This window comes from Dama dama, chromosome 25, assembly GCF_033118175.1.
Source record: "Dama dama isolate Ldn47 chromosome 25, ASM3311817v1, whole genome shotgun sequence".
Taxonomy (NCBI): Eukaryota; Metazoa; Chordata; class Mammalia; order Artiodactyla; family Cervidae; genus Dama; species Dama dama.
The window spans coordinates 7,071,048-7,088,818 of NC_083705.1; the positions used below are offsets into that span (position 1 = coordinate 7,071,048).

A 17,771-nucleotide genomic window follows, 5' to 3' on the forward strand; every position below is an offset into this window, starting at 1 on the left:
TCAATAAGCAGGGTAACAATATACAGCCTTGACATACTCCTTTTCTTATTTGGAACCAGTCTATTGTTCCATGTCCAGTTCTAACTGTTGCTTCCTGACCTGCATACAGGTCAGGTGGTCTGGTATTCCCATCTCTTTCGGAATTTTCCACAGCTTATTGTGATCCACACAGTCAAAGGCTTTGGCATAGTCAATAAAGCAGAAATAGATGTTTTTTTTCTGGAACTCTCTTGCTTTTTCGATGATCCAGCAGATGCTGACAATTAGATCTCTGGTTCCTCTGCCTTTTCTTAAACCAACTTGAACATCTGGAAGTTCACAGTTCATGTATTGCTGAAGCCTGGTTTGGAGAATTATATATAACTGTTGTGTATATATAACTGTTGAGTATCAAAAATCCAGGTATAAAAATACAACTCTCCTCTTAAACTATTCCTTCTGTTCATGAAGAAACTTTATATCTTGAAGTGGTTGGATCAGTTCTCCTGGGACACCCATGATGCCTGTGTTCCTCCTCTAGGAAGAGTTTTGAAGTCTGAGGATGGAAAACAAAAAAAAAAGTTGCTCTGGTTGCTGCTAGAATAGGACCAATAAAACTCTCCAAATGCACCCTGTGCCCAGGGTACTTTCCAATACTTCCATACTCTTTCTACAAATAGCCATCACCACTAAAAGGTTTTAATGTTTCATTCAAAATGGATTCATTCCTGTGACCCAGAGCCAATGTAAATTATAATAAATGTTGTATTATTCCTTATGACATTTCCTTGAATTCAATACATCTCTGAATCTTAATCTTCAGTTGTTCAGTTGCCCAATTAGATTGCTGGTGATCATTTCTTAGGACATGTTCCATCTGTGGTACTTGAGCTTACTGTTGGCTCAGGCATTTGTCTGGCCTATGTAATTATGGGAAAATTATCCTGGTTACTCCCTATTTCCAGTCTCTCCCCTAAGCACAATTATAAGATCTCAGAGAAATAACTGAAATAGAAAGGCTCTGGACATGAACTCCCCCAATATACAGTATTCTGCTTACACAAGACTCATTTCATGGCAAAATACACACACAGAGACTGAAAGTTAGCCTTCTAACATTTTAGAATAAGTGAGTAATGTTACATATCCTAAAACACTAGAAGATACTGCAACAAAAAGACTTGTCCACCAGCAGTATGGCTCACTAGAAAAAGCCCTCCTGCTTAAAAATATATTGATACTGGATAAATTTCAACAAATATATATTCATACACTTTGTTAGGACTTCAAAACCCTAGGGAAAATCTCCAGGGACCTAAAGTGGATACAACTTTCTGGAATTAGTGACATGCTAACATGGAAACTAAGCTGCCATCAGGGGGAAGTGCCAATACCAGAAACCTAGAGCTCTGGAGGTAAATAGACATTATGGGAAATGGAAGGTAAGTATTGGGCCTACACAGAAATACCAAGAAAAACCTGCCTGTCTTTGGTACAAGTTGAATGAAAATAATAGCTTCACCAGAGAAATTTAAACTATGAACTTGCCCTCTCATGAGTCTGGGGTTCAATTTTTTATAATCTTAATTTTATGGATTGTTTAACCAGAGATAGCCAAGCAATAAAAAAGAAAGTCTGCCACACGAGGAAGTGAGATAGAATCAATAACAACAAGATTTAGTTTAACATTTATAAAGCAATCAATGTGGTTCACCAGATGAAAGAAGAAAACGTAAGATCTATAAGATCATCTCATAAAAAGTAGCAAAAAGCATTTGATTAAAATTAGACACATTTTTGAAGAAAATGAAAACAGTGAAAGGAAGCATGCTTTACTAGATAATAAAACTTATTACAAAATATGATAATTGAGACATGGAGGTATATGTTGTAAGAGTTTTATAGTTCAGTTTTTACATTTAAGAATATAGTTCATTTTGAGTTAATTTTGTGTATGATGTGTGGGAAAAAAAGGGCTTCCCTGGTGGCTCAGTTGATAAAGAATCCACCTGTGATGCAGGAGACCTAGGTTTGATCCCTGGGAAAAAAGGAGTTCAACTTCGTTCTCTTGCTTACATTCAGTTTTCCTAGTACTAATTTTTAAGAAGATCTTTCCTGCACCAAATTGTCTTGACATTTTATCAAAGTTCAATTGTATGTAAATGTAAGAGATTACTTCTGAGATCTTAGCTCTTCCAATGATCTATATGTCTATCCTTACTCCTGCATCACATACTATCTTGATTATTATCATTTTCTACTACATTTTGAAATTGCAACATATGAATTTTGGCATTGTTCTATTCTTTCAAGATTGTTTTTGTTAGTCTGGATTCGTTAAATTTCCATATGTAGATTAAGATCAGATTGTCAGTTTCTGCAAAAAAGCTAGCTGAGATTTTGGCAGGAATTATATTGAGTATATAGATCAGTTTGGGTAGTCTTGCTATCTTAACAGTTTTAAGTTTATTGAACCACCATTGAGCATGCACTCTGGAGGTCAGGAGCCACAGTACTGAGCACACGCATCCTAGAGCCCACGCTTCCCAGCAGGAGAGGCCACCGCAATGAGACACCTGTGCACCTCAACTAGAGAGTGGCTCCTACTCGCTGCAACTAGACAAAAGCCCTTGCAACAAATAAGACCCAGCACAGCCAAAAATAAATAAATTATGTTTAAAAATTGATCAACTTCATTAGTAATCAGTAAGATGTAAACTTAAAGCACAGTGAGGGGCTTCCCTGGAGGCTCAACAGTGAAGAATTTGCCTGCTAATGCAGGAGACACAGATTGATCCCTGGTTGGGGGAGATACCACGTGCTGTAGAGTGGCTAAGCCCATGTGCCACAACTACTGAGCCTGTGCCCTAGAACTGGAGGAACTGTAAGTACCGAGTCCACATGCCGCAACTATTAAAGCCCAGCTCTGCATCAAGAGAAGCCACTACAAGGAGAAGCCACACACAGCAACTGGAGAGTAGCCTCCACTCTCTGCAACTGGAGAAAAGCCCACGCAGCAATGAAGACCCAACACAGCCACATCCCCACAAACAAATTGTTTTTTAATTCATAAGAAAATACTGTAAAAGCTGTCAATTTGAAGGATCTTCATTAGTATGGACCTTGAACAAGATAGGATTCTCAGAGGTGATTGTTAAATTGACGATGCTCACCCAAATGTTGCATAGAAGACAAAGTGACTTGGGCCAAGGTTGCTATATGCCTGGTCTCAATGATAATATATCCCCACTTGAGAAACCTTTATTAGATCCTGATTCAAATAAACATTCTTACAAGTCAAATTTATATACAACATGAACAGTAGCAAATTCAACCATGGTTTTTTACAAAATCACATGTCTCTTAGCTTTATTCTAACAACAAAAAAAAAAGGAGTTTGTGCCATATTGGTAAAGAATACTACTATAGATTCCAGAAAATTCCAAATAAAAGTTGTCAAACACCAGAGTGAGCACTAAGCCCTATGATCTTGGGTTGGCATCTTACTAAGACAGCTAAGAATAAAATAAAATTACATAAGAATTCATGGTTACATTGGAGATAATTTCATTAATATGTATCAGTAACTAATTATATATTAAGTATATGAAAATATAATTAGTATAGTATCTATAAATTGTATAATTGATCCATTAATTAGAACATATACATATTTTTGTCTCCCCTTTACTAGAAGGGAATTCTAGGTCACAGATTGGCATGTGGGGAAAAATTTATAAAGAGAAGATAAAAATCTCAAGGGGATGAGAAATGTTTTACTTATTCAGGTTCTGGGCTGATAATTTCTCTTGAAGATAAGATAAAGAAGGATCCAGAGTACTTATAAGCCCCAAATCCTTGTTAGTTGACTAGTCAGTCTGAAACAAAAACTGGAGTTCCAAGTGAGATTCAATTTGAATTGCTTCATCTTTTTTTAATCATAGCTTATAGATGCTTTCCCAGGGTTTCTGACACTGGAAATTAAGAAAAGAGAGCTCTCTGAAAAGGCAGATTATTTTACCACAGAGACTGTCTTCACCTCACAGGCTTGGAACCTCCAGGCTCAAGGCTTGTGATAATGCCAACGTATGTAAAATATATTTTAGAAAATTTCAGGAAGTCATTTATTATGTCTATTGTAGGGAATAGTGCTAGTTCATAAAATAGGCTTATTAATATTTACTTAAGTCACTGAAAAAAAGAAGTTCCATCTCTTTCTTCCCATAGCTGCTTGTATTAACCATGGCTCTGGCAATTTCTAACCAATACATAGTGCAAAGCTATGTTTCTTCCCCAGGATGCTGAGGCAGATTAGGTATGGCAAAAGGGAATGGGCAAGTAATGGTGATGGAGATGGAGACTGCATGTTGATGGCAAGAGAACAGAATGGGAGAAGAGCAGAATAAAGACTATGCTGGCAATGACAACGGGAAACTGTGATGATGCGATCAGGATGAGCAGACAGGATGTCTGAGAGCTGAGACTGGGGTTAGCAGGGGAATTAAGTTGCGGGATGGAGGAGATGAGACACAGATGAGGGTGGCTACTCTCAGGATAAGGGTAGTATGGGGGGAAGGTGGTAGGAGAATGATGGGGATGGCAGTGGAGATAGGTTAGAATGCTTTCTTGGGTGAATGGGGATGGAAAATGGGAGGAGATGTGGATTACAGAAGAAGGAAATCAAAACAAGAATGGAATGAGAACTGAGCATGTTGCCATGGGCACGAGGGAAAGATTCACTTCTCCCTTCATTCTCAAATATTTATTGGGCAACTACTATGTGAGACACTAATAGTGAGTGTTGGCAATATAGGGTGAATAAGACCAAGTCTCTGCCCTTGTGGAATTTATATTTTAATGACAAACACAGACAATAAACATATTTATTCTGTAATATTATTATGACAAATGCTACAAATAGAGCTCCCCAGGTGGCTTAGTGATAAAGAATCTGCCTGCCAATGCAGGACACACAGGATTGATCCCCGAGTCTCGAAGATCCCCTTGAGGAGGAAATAGCAAACCACTCCAGTATTCTTGCCTGGAGAATCCCATGGACAGAGGAGCCTGGCGGGCTATAGTCCACGGGATTGCAAAGCCTCGGACATGACTGAACAACTGAGCATGTGCTGACAAATGAAAGTAAAGCAGGGGACCTTCCCTGGTAGTCCAGTGACCAAGACACCATGCTCCTTATGCAGTGGGTCTGGGTTCAATCCCTGACCAGGAAACTAAGTCCCGCATGCTGCAACTAAAACTCTCTCATGCTGCAGTGGTGCAACTAAGAAACAGCACAGCCAAATAAATAAATATTTTTAAAAAATAGTAAAGCAGGATGAAAGGATAGAGAGTGATGGGTAGAACCATTGTAGAAGACTGGACAGGAAAGATTTCTGAAAGAACAGACACTGGAGCAGAGTAAAGGGACAGAGGAAGCCACGAAAATAGCTCAGAAGAGTTTCTGTCTAAAGTCAACCTCCCTGCTCAGGGAGTAGGTCCTTCCATCTCTCAATTTCTCAAGAATTTTGCTCTTCTAATATTTCTTCCCTCTTGTTTCATCAGTCTTTTCCTCTCTGCTGGATCAATCCCATAAATATACAGAAATAACCTATCTGCTGTTATTTATCCCATATTTAAAAAACAAATAAACAAAAACACTCTCATGATCTTAATTAACAATCTAGTGGGCATTCACTTTACTGTACCCTTTTTACAGCAAAAAAATTTTGAACAACTCTTCAACTCCAACCCCTCTCTCTCCTTTTTCTCTTAGATGTAATCCCACAAGCTTTTGCCACATCATTTCCTGGACTGTTCTCATCTGCATCATCAATGATCTTCCTGTTATTAAATCTCATGGTCAATTCTCAGCCCTCAGCTTACTTAACCTTTGACACAGTTGATCACTTCCTCCTCCAGCAAATCCCTTTGCCACTAGGCTTTCAGGGTGCTACATTTCCCTGCTTTCCCTCCTGATTCTTCTCTCCTGAGGCTCATCTCTGCAAACTTTTAATGCTGAAGGCTCCTGGGCCTCTTCAACTTTTTATGAAACCATTACCCTCAGTGCTCTCAGTCTTGTGGCTTTAAATTTTGCCTTTCCACTGATGACTCATAAATTTACAGCTCCAACTCAGATCAGTCCCCTGAACCAGACTCATATAAATAACTGTGTTTCTAATAGTAATTTCCAGTGACATATCCAAAACTGAACTCCTTCTCTTCCCATCCAAACCCAGTATTCTCAGTCTCCCCCATTCTGTTAGTGGAGTTCATTTTTTCTAGCTGCTCAGGCAAAAATAAATACACAAATAACAAAACTGGAAAGTTACCCTTGACTCCTTTCTTTTTATCTTTCCACATTTCCAAATCCAACAAGTCCTATTGTATTTCCCTTCAAAATATGCCCAGAATCTCATCAATTTCTTTCTTTTTTTTTTTTTTACATATATCCACTTTTAAAAAAAAATCATTTTCCCATATAGGCCATTACAGAGTGTTGGGTAGAGTTCACTGTACAATACAGAAAGTTCTTATTAGTTATCTATGTTATGGTGCTAGTGGTAGAACCTGCCTGCCAACACAGGGGACATAAGAGATGCAGGTTCCATCCCTGGGCCAAGAAGATCCCTTGGAGAAGGAAATGGCAACCCACTCCAGTATTCTTGCATGGAAAATCCCATGAACAGAGGAGCCTGGTGAGCTACAGTCCATGGGTCGCAAAGTCTGACATGACCGAAGCGACTTAGCACAGTGTCTATGTCATTCCCAATCTCCCTCTTTACCCCTCCCCTCATTCCCTAGTAACCATGAGTTTGGTTTGTACATCTGTGACTCTATTTCTGTTTTGAAATGAATTCATTTGTAACCCCCTCACTTTTTCTTCAGAATCTCATCAGTTCTTACCACATCCATGTCACCACCCTAGTTCAAGCCTCCAATGTCTCTCATCTGGCTATTTTTGTCCCAAGAAATTAATACAGGAGAGGAGAAAAGACAGCCTAAGCAGGAGAGGGGAAGCTCCAGGTAGCCACACATTGTTGGAGCAGAGAGTGAGCGCTAAGGCTCTCCTAAGCACATTCACACCTGAGATTGGGAACCAGAAGATGGAAAGTCTGAAAGGCCACCCTGAGCCAATGAGGAATCACTGAAACTTCATCAGACTGATTTCAGTATGGAAAGTGGACTGAACAAGTAGAGACTGGGGAGACCAGTTCAGAGGCTATTGCAAGCCAGAGATAATGGCAACTTGGATGAGGGTGGTAGCCAGGAAACAAAGAGAAATGAATAAGTCAAGATAGTTAAGAGACAGAGTCAATAGGACAGATCTGATAGATTGTAGAGGAGGTTAGGTGGGGGATGTGAGAGAGAAAGATTTTGAGCTTTGCCAGGGTCCAGCCTCAGCAGGATCCAGGGGAACCCTCAGGATGAACAGCTTCAGCAAGAGAGAAAGAAAGAGAGAAACCAGACTGGGGGTGTGAAGCTGAGTCTGGCCATGTTTTATTTTTTACCGTAGCTTTTATATTCTAAGTTAGTACATTTCTAAGGGGAAGATAGTTTAACATTACATGAGCTTGCCTTTCACAAAACCAGAGTGTTTTCTGCATACTTCTTTGTTTCTGAGGGTCTTGTACATTATCTTCTGGCCTTGGGGCCTATTGACATTTTATGACCGAGGTGAATGCAAAGCTGTTTCCCTTAATCTATTCTTTATTGAACACAAAGGTCAGTCCTTTTGCAGAAGTTATCAGTTAAATTTATCTAAAAGGTTTACCACACAAAGACTCTGTAGCTCCAGTGAGGCACCCCTGTTTAGCATTCCTGGTTAAAATTAACAACTCTAAACTCTTATTTTTCTAAATCTTTAACTATAACCACTTTTAGAATAATATTTTTGTGTTCTCTAATAGAGCTTCCTCACCCCCGGAAGGGCTCTGTGCCTATTAGTGTTCTGCCCGTAGTCCGAGTCCCCAGTCGGGAAAGAAGACTCCTCGAAACAATGCAACTCGCAATAGGGGAATTTATTACTGACTCAAGCCAGGGCCTCCCGCCCTCACCAGGTGTGTGAGGATGAAAGGCCCTGAGCCCCAGTTCTCTCGGGTATTTATTAGGTCAAAATAAGCAGCAGGTAGTTGGCGCAATCGGATTGGTTACACAGTGGGTAGTTGGCGTAAGTGGATTGGTTACACAGTTGCAAGGTAATTTTTGTTGGCCCAACATGGGGCTTTCAGCTTTCCCCTGATAGGTTCCCTTTTCTCTGGCTAGGCATATGTTGATTGGCTGGCTCCAGGAGGCCTGATTATTATGTTACCCTGGGAAACCAGGCCTACTCCTAATCTAGGCTGCCTGCCATGGCGTTAGCCGTGACAGCCTCACATTAGGGCCTTTATGTGATCAGGTTCTTTATGCTGTTTTATGATTAGGGTATTATGAGCAGTCATGCATATTAGTACCAAGGGCATAAATGCATTTGCCAAACAAACTAAAATGCCAGCAAAGGAGTTTATTTTAAAACATCCCTTTCACCCTAGATAATCTCATAAAATACCACCACCCTGGAAACTTATTGATTAAAGTTCTAAGTTAATTCTTATTTGGAAAGGGATCGGGAAAGGCCTTCTGCCTATGTCACAGAAATTAGGGAGTAGTCTATAGAAGCAAGCATCAAAAAGACCAGATGTCATCTTTAAGGTGAGTGCCGGGGGCAGCTTTTCGGAATCCCTGATAACCTGATCCACCTTGCTTGTCAGGTTTTCTCCCCATGACCTTGTCATGGGTAGGATCTTGTGTTGGCTCCCGGCAGAGCTTGGTGACTGAATGGATGATGGCCCCTCTACCTGAGACAGAAGATGCTGGAGAAGGAAGATTTGTTGGACACCTGAGAACTCTAGTTCAGATTTAGTGAATTTAGGCACCTAGAGTACACAATGGGATACACAGATCTACAAGTCAGAATCTATGGCTGAACTAGGGAAAGCTGATAATTTTGTTTATTTGTTAAGCTACAGCGGGTAGCCTGTGGGGACCAGGGATTGAACTCTGGGCCTTGGCAGTGAGCCACAGAGTCTTAACCACTGGATCACATAGAAATTACCAGGAAAGCTGTTTAGAAGTAATCTGAGTACAGATGGTAACTGAAGTCACACAAGTGTAGGAACTATTCCAGGAGAGATATGTAGAGAGACAGAGGAGACAAAATCCAGCTCAGGACTCTGGGGAACACAAACATTCCAAGAGGAAGAACCATGAGAATGTCTGAAAGGGAAAGGTTCAGGAAGTAGAAGTAGTAGGGAATTAGAATTCCCCAAGCAAGAATACTGGAGAGGGCAGCCATTTCCTTCTCCAGGGGATCTTCCCAACCTAAGGATCAAACCCAGGTCTCTTGCTTTGCATGTGGATTCTTTACTATCTGAGCCAGCAGGGAAGACCCATTTATACAATATACACAGACATATGCATATACATCTGAATCACTGTGCTGTATACCTGAAACTAACACAATACTGTAAATCAACTGTGATTCGATAAACAACACCACCAGCTACCTTTAAAAACACTGCATCTGATACCTCCTACACAGCTACTTCACAGCAAGAGCCTTAGCTCTATACATAGATAAATAGATTATATTTTGTACAGAAATTGTTTTCTTGAGAATATGCTACCTTTCTAACATTTTAGTAGGCAATTACAGACTTATACCTACTGACAACTGTACTAAGCACTTCTACAAACATCAATTAACTCATTAGCTATAATAATTCTGGAAAGGAAGAAGTTAAAACTATATAAGTAAGCTGCAGACTTTTCACCATGTCTTCTGACTCTTACATCAAACTACAGTTTCTTCTCTAGTACAAACATATCAATACAAAATAATCCTCCTGTTTCATTCATGGTATATACACTAATGGTAAATAAGGTAAAATTTAGAGAGGTCTTCTTAGAGAATCATGAGATTATTTTCTGCTGCAATAACTTTCATTATCTCTTCATACTGCTTAAAATAGTAAGGGGGGGAAATACAATGAGAAACATAATTATCACTAAATGTATACTATGGCATATCTATCACTGTTTTCAAAAGTTCCTTGTACTGAAACAGGACACTACTCAGAGCAGAGGATTCATTTTCTCACAAGTACAAGAATGACTTCCAAAGTATGGTCTCTGAACTGCCTATAGTTTTCCTCCTTACCTTCAGTGGAAGTGATAAACTAACCTAATCATCTGTCAAGGAAGGGAAATCACTACCAAATACCAGAATATCTACTATTAGTAGCAAGAGTTTTTATTGTTATTCCCTTGTTGGGAGGGGGACTTCTATAAGTTTATTCTAAGAAAACACCTTGTTAAAGTGTTCAAAAGTGTTTTTACAACTGATGTTGCAGGTTTTACAAACTGAAAAACTATAAATGATGTGAAAAGGCCACTGACAGGGCACTGGTTACAGAAATGCCACTGGAGCCAGGAGCGACTCTGACTGAGACACTGAAGGCCGAGGACGTGCGTGCAGTGACAGACACGCTCACCCCAGTGCAGAGGGGCTTGGTCGGGTAGTGCAGTTGATGGGGGCCACACGTGGTCTGCCTGGCCTAAAGCGCAATCAGGGTCCCGGCTCCTTTGAGACAGCCACAAAAGATCTGAAATCAACTCCTACGGAAAATATTAAAGGACTCTCCTTGGATGAGGCCACTGTACGTCCCTACGTGACTGATGTAGACAAATGGATTTGAACTACAAATAGTGCATTCCTGAGCTCTCCCCGAGAGGTTTTCGTTGTGGGAGATCTGCTGCTAGGACCTCGGGGATCGGACCCGGTCCATGTCTGAGAGGGACATCGGCTGGGGGAGTGAATTCCTCTGCTCTAAGATGCCACTTGAGAACTCTGCAGAATGAAGGACAATCAACTTCAAGAGTGTTTGGTTTCTACCAACTGCTGGAAAAAATTCCATGGGAAGCATTCCTGTACCTCTCGAGGACGCCAGTTAACACCTGTCCTTGAGGACTCTACTGTGAGGGAGAACCCAGCTGGGAAAGCTGGAGCCAGCTCTGAGCTGTTCTCGGGGCAGGTGGACTGGAGGGCTGAACGGCACAGAGTGAGGGGGTCCATGACCTTCATCCACCTGCCAGATTGAAGGCCAGAGGTAACTTGATGTAAAACTAGGCACAATCTTCCCTCCCCAAGCCCCGTCTCTTCTAGACTTATTCACTCACCAATGGCCCCTCAAGGCAGAAGGATCTGTCACCTGAGGCAAGTGGAGAGCTTACCCTCCAGTTTCTACAACAATCTCAACCCTGTAGTTTCTCAGTAACTATTGCATGAGCTATTGACGTGACCTCTTCCTCCCTCTGATCGAAAAACTGCACCCAGCATTTCAGGATTATAGAATTCTTATTTCCAGCCTTGTTACTTGGGGAATTTTGAATTTCTTTGTTTTTGTTTTTAAGAAGTAACCTAAAATTTCCTATAACACTAAATAAAATGACACTAAATAAATGGTACAATACTAAATAAAGTGGTACTTCTCCAAACAAAGGAGATATTATAAATAATATTGATGAAATAGTGTTAGAAATTTGAAATTTTCACCAAAGATTACTGTACCTGATTCCAAGTATTTCTCATAGTCTGCAGTTCCATTTTGAGTGCTCAGAGAGTGAGTTCTAGTTGTTATTTCATTTCAATTTCTTCACTATATTCGTCTTCTTGTCTTAACTGCTCCCTAATTTTTTCATATGACATATTAGCATTTCTTCTATTCTCTTCTTCTTGCTTTAAGGTGAATCTGAAAAATTTAGAGAGCTCTTCTTAGAAAATCATGGGATTATTCGCTGCTGCTGCAATAACTTGTGTTCCCTCTTCACAATCTTTAAAATAATAAAAATGGGGGAATACAATGAAAAACACTTAATAATGATCACTGTTTTCATACAGAGAGTTAAGAATAAAATTGCATAAAATTTTGCTTTTATTTTGTCTTGAGAAAAATGGCTACTTCATACATCTGTGAGTGGGAATGTAAAGTCATATAAACTTTCTGAAGAATAGTTTAGAAATATAGATCACAGACCTTTTTAAAACTTCTCATACTTTAACCAAGTAAGACAATATTATTAAAGAAAAATGTATTCAAAATAATTTCAAAAGCTAGAAATGAATTTACAGAAAAGATGTTCCTTGCAGTATTAAATAGAATACAGAAAAGTGAAAAACTACCGAAAGTCAATTTGGTAAATAACTAATGGGGTTTCCATTATGGTGGACTCCTATATGGTCATGGAAATGATGATTTGGAAAAATATACATTAAGTTATTAGAAGCATTCACTGTTAAGAACCTGCTGTATTATTTCCAAGAATTTCACAGTTCACAATACGTTTCTCCCCTGTAAAATCCAAGAGGATAAATTAGTCCTTATAACATGCCTACATCTCTGCAATATTAAACAAAACAACAGTTCAAATATTTCTTTAAAACTGAGATGTATGGTACCTCAAGCTGCTGAGCTCTCATTCCCACTCCACTTTCCGATGCTCTGTGATTTCACTTCTTTGCTTTCTGACAGCTCTTTTTGTAGCCCATGAACGTTACTTTTCATTTTGTGAACTTCTCCTCTAAGTAATTCACAGTGGCTTCTTTGAAAAATCTACTAATCTTTCATGTGAAAAAATTGCATCCAGAATTTTCAACAAGCAACCAGAATCTGCATGACAAAGAAAACAAAGATAGGAACAAACAAACAAAAATTTATGTGAGTAATTTTTGAATATAAAGGACTGTGCCTTTCAGAGTCACATATCCAGGCACTGAACAAATATTAAGTGTCTATAATGTGGAATAGACACTTTGCTGGAGAAGCCGTGAAGAGAGAGCCCACGTCCAAGGTAAGAGAAACCCAGGTAAGACAGTAGGCACTGAAAGAGGGGATCAGGGGGCAGACAGACTGAAACTACAGTCATGGACAACTAGCCAATCTGATCACATGGACCACAGCCTTGTCTAACTCAATGAAACTAAGCCATGCTGTGTGGGGCCACCCAAGATGGAAGGGTCATGGTGGAGAGGTGTGAAAGAATGTGGTCCACTGGAGAAGGGAATGGCAAATCACTTCGGTATTCTTGCCATGAGAACCCCATGAACAATACGAAAAGGCAAAAAGATAGGACACTGAAAGGTGAACTCCCCAGGTCAGTAGGTGCCCAAAATGCTACTGGAGATCACTGGAGAAATAACTCCAGAAAGAATGAAGGGATGCAGCCAAAACAAAAATAACCCAGTTGTGAATGGGACTGGTGATAGAAGCAAGATTCAATGCTTTAAAGAGCAATATTGCATAGGAACCTGGAATGTTAGGTCCATGAATCAAGACAAATTGGAAGTGGTCAAACAGGAGATGACAAGAGTGAACATCGAGATTCTAGGAATCAGTGAACTAAGATGGACTGGAATGGGTGAATTTAACTCAGATAACCATTATGTCTACTACTGTGGGCAGGAATCCCTTAGAAGAAATGGAGTAGCCATCATGGTCAACAAAAGAATCTGAAATGCAGTAGTTGGATGCAATCTAAAAAACAACAGAATAATCTCTGTTCATTTCCAAGGCAAACCATGCAATATCACGGTAATTCAAGTCTATGCCCCGACCAGTAATGCCAAAGAAGCTGAAGTTGAACAGTTCTATAAAGACCTACAAGACCCTCTAGAACTAACACCCCAAAAAGATGTTCTTTTCATTATAGGGGACTGGAATGCAAAAGTATGAAGTCAAGAAAGACCTGGAGTAACAGGCAAATTTGGCCTTGGAGTATGGAATGAAGCAGGGCAAAGGCTAATAGAGTTTTGCCAAGAGAAGGCATTGGTCACAGCAAACACCCTCTTCCAACAACACAAGGAAAGGCTCTACACATGTACATCACCAGATTGTTGACACAGAAATCAGATTGACTAAGCTGACCTAATCTGAATCCTGGAGCTCTGCTTAACATTCCCTTTTGTTTGAGCCTCTCCAACTCATTATTTTCCCAATGTTCCCATGTATTCCCTGGAAGGAAGTCCCTGTGGATGGAGGAGAAAACCACTAGACCATTCAGGTATGACCTAAATCAAATCCCTTATGACTACACAGTGGAAGTGTGAAATAGATCTAAGGGACTAGATCTGATAAACAGAGTGCCTGATGAACTATGGGTGGAGGTTCATGACAACATACAGGAGACAGGAATCAAGACGATCCCCAAGAAAAAGAAATGCAAAAAAGCAAAATGGTTGTCTGAGGAGGCCTTACAAATAGCTGTGAAAAGACAGGAAGTGAAAAGCAAAGGCGGAAAGGAAAGATATACCCATTTGAATGCATAGTTCCAAAGTATAGCAAGGAGAGATAAGAAAGCCTTCCTCAGTGATCAGTGCAAACAAATAGAGGAAAACAATAAAATAGGAAAGACTAGAGATCTCTTCAAGAAAATTAGAGATACCAAGGGAACATTTCATGCAAAGATGGGCTCAATACAGGACAGAAATGGTAGGGACCTAAGAGAAGCAGAAGATATTAAGAAGAGGTGGCAAGAATACACAGATGAACTATACAAAAAAGATCTTCACAACCCAGATATCACGATGGTGTGATCACTCACCTAGAGCCAGACATCCTGGAATGTGAAGTCAAGTGGGCCTTAGGAAGCATCACTAGGAACAAAGTTAGTGGATGTGATGGAATTCCAGTTGAGCTATTTCAAATCCTGAAAGATGATGCTGTGAAAGTGCTGCACTCATTATGCCAGCAAATATGGAAAACTCAGCAGCAGCCACAGGACTGGAAAAGGTCAGTTTTCATTCTAATCCCTAAGAAAGGCAATCCCAAAGAATGCTCAAACTACCACACAATTTCACTCATCTCACACGCTAGTAAAGTAATGCTCAAAATTCTCCAAGCCAGGCTTCAGCAATACATGAACCGTGAACTTCCAGATGTTCAAGCTGGTCTTAGAAAAGGCAGAGGAACCAGAGATCAAATTGCCAACATCCACTGGATCATCAAAAAAGCAAAAGAGTTCCAGAAAAACATCTATTTCTGCTCTATTGACTACACCAAAGCCTTTGACTGTGTGGATCACAATAAACTGTGGAAAATTCTGAAAGAGATGGGCATACCAGACCACCTGACCTGCCACTTGTGAAATCTGTATGCAGGTCAGGAAGCAACAGTTCGAACTGGACAATGGACCAACAGACTGGTTCTAAATAGGGAAAGGAGTACGTCAGGCTGTATATTGTCACCCTGCTTATTTAACTTATATGCAGAGTACATCATGAGAAACGCTGGGCTGGAAGAAGCACAAGCTGGAATCAAGATTGCTGGGAGAAATATCAATAACCTCAGATATGCAGATGACACCACCCTTATGGCATATAGTGAAGAACAACTAAGAATAAGAATCCTCTTGATGAAAGTGAAAGAGGAGCGTGAAAATGTTGGCTTAAAGCTCAATATTCAGAAAACTAAGATCTGGTCCCATCACTTTGTGGCAGATAGATAGGGAAACAGTGAAAACAGTGGCTGACTTTATTTTTCTGGGCTCCAAAATCACTGCAGATGGTGTTGCAGCCATGAAATTAAAAGACACTCTTGGAAGGAAAGTTATGACCAACCTAGACAGCATATTAAAGAGCAGAGACATTACTTTGTCAACAAAGGTCCGTCTAGTCAAGGCTATGGTTTTTCCAGTGGTGATGTATGGATATGAGAGCTGAACTATAAGAAGGCTGAGCAACGAAGAATTGATGCTTTTGAACTGTGGTGTTGGACAAGACTCTTGAGAAGAGTCTTGGAGATCCAACCAGTCCATCCTAAAGGAGATCAGTCCTGGGTGTTCACTGGGAGGACTGATGTTGAAGCTGAAACTCCAATACTTTGGCCACCTGATGTGAAGAGTTGACTCATTGGAAAAGACCCTGATGCTGGGAGGGATTGGGGGCAGGAGGAGAAGAGGACGACAGAGGGTGAGATGGCTGGATGGCATCATCTACTCGATGGACATGGGTTTGGGTGGACTCCAGAAGTTGGTGATGGACAGGGAAGCCTGGCGTGCTGGGGTTCATGGGGTCACAAAAAGTCAGACACGACTGAGCGACTGAACTGAACTGAACTGAATAACATGGAAGACATTATTCTAAGCTCTGAAGATAAAACAGACACCACTGGCTTTTGTTTAGCTTGAATTCTAGTACAAGAGAAAGGGAAATCAAATAATTATGCGCTCAGATAGATACTATAAGAAAAGAGAGCTCTATGATAACATAACAGAACTTGACACAGATTGGGTCCAGGAAACATTTCCCTGGGGAAGAGATGTCACACTGAGACATGAAGGATGAGCAGGAAGTAGTAAGCAGAGTAGGAGGAACAACCCTGTGGGCAGTCTCCAGCTGCCATGTGTCTCTAACCTAGACAGAGTAAACAGCTACCGATTTACCTTCCTGAGTGGAGCAAGCAAAAACAACACTGACAAAATACATGAAACAATTACTTTCATGACAAAGGACTTCAGGGAATGAAGGACAATGATTCTAGAAACACATGAGGTTAGCCTAAGGAATGCCCCAGCTCACTGCCTGGAGAGAATTTCCATGTCCCGACATGGGGAGAAGGAATGGAAGCTGAGTCCACTGGACTCCCCAAGTGGAGGTGATAAAGCTGAGAGTCTGGGGAAACCAACGCAGGCAGAGATCACAGGTCAGAACCGTGGAGAGGAGAAAATGAAACACAGAATAAGGACCCTGGAGATCTGAGGAGGAGCCCCTCGGGTATTAAGCAGAGGAACGAACAGTGCACATGCGTGAGAAAACACCTGAGACCAGGGAGAGACCATGTGAAAAGACTACAGGAAGCCGTGCCTGGTGCTCGCTCACTCCCAGGAACTCTACCTATTCTCCTGAACCAGCCTGGAAAAACTCCTACTTACCCACAGAATGAACAGGGTCGTCAGCAAGGTCTTGCCTCCAAGGCAGGAAATAATCAGCCCTGGCCCCAGGGCCCCTCTGGATGCACCTAACAAATCATGAGAAGCAAGAGCACAGAAGGATCTCTGGAAAACTCTCAATATTTGGAAACTAAATCACACGGATCTAAATCATTCTTGGATCAAAGAGGTAATGAAAAGAGAAAGGACAAAGTATTTTGAACTGAAGGAAAATGAAAATGCTGAGACCAGCAGACATTTTAAGGAACTGACAAGCTGATTCTAAAATTCAGTAGAAAGAAGGGTAAAAATTAAAACCAGATGGAACTACACAATTATGACCTTTAACCATGCAGCCAAGAGAGGCAACTGTTGGGCTTTAAGCAAGGGGGTAGCATGAGGAGACCTAAATGTTTAAAAATAGGCAATAATTACAGTTGCCTGTACAGACCGAGGTTCTGCCAGGGGGAGTGGAAGGGGAAGAAGTCCTGAGATTATTTCAGTTCCTCTAGGAGGAAAATGAAGCTGACCTGACCCTGGGTGAAGGCACAGGAAAGAAGAGTCAACAGAAGGTGCAGTGAGTGAGGAGGATCATAGGCCTGTGGCTCAGAGTATACACTCACCTTCATGTCATACTTCTGAGATGCACGGCACTGTAACATATCCCTGGCTCTAGAGCAGAACTGACAAGGTGTGCACATATCACTACTCTATGCACAGGCTTTCTGTTAACATTTACACTGTGGTCCTACCTTTACACCCCACGTCAAGAGGTTCTACTTGCAATGTGGAATTCATGGAGTAAAGCACGTCACCGTCCTCAGAAACAGTCT

At 40.8% G+C, this 17,771-nt stretch overlaps 1 long non-coding RNA gene across 1 annotated transcript; it reads right to left on the reverse strand.

Moving 5' to 3' along the window:
- Positions 1-501: 501 nt before the first annotated feature.
- Positions 502-17,104, reverse strand: LOC133046553 (uncharacterized). Its single transcript, XR_009690531.1, has 4 exons — positions 16,942-17,104; positions 12,473-12,683; positions 11,585-11,765; positions 502-535 (listed from the first exon to the last, which is right to left on the reverse strand). It is a non-coding gene; the product is annotated as an uncharacterized LOC133046553 (long non-coding RNA).
- Positions 17,105-17,771: the final 667 nt, after the last annotated feature.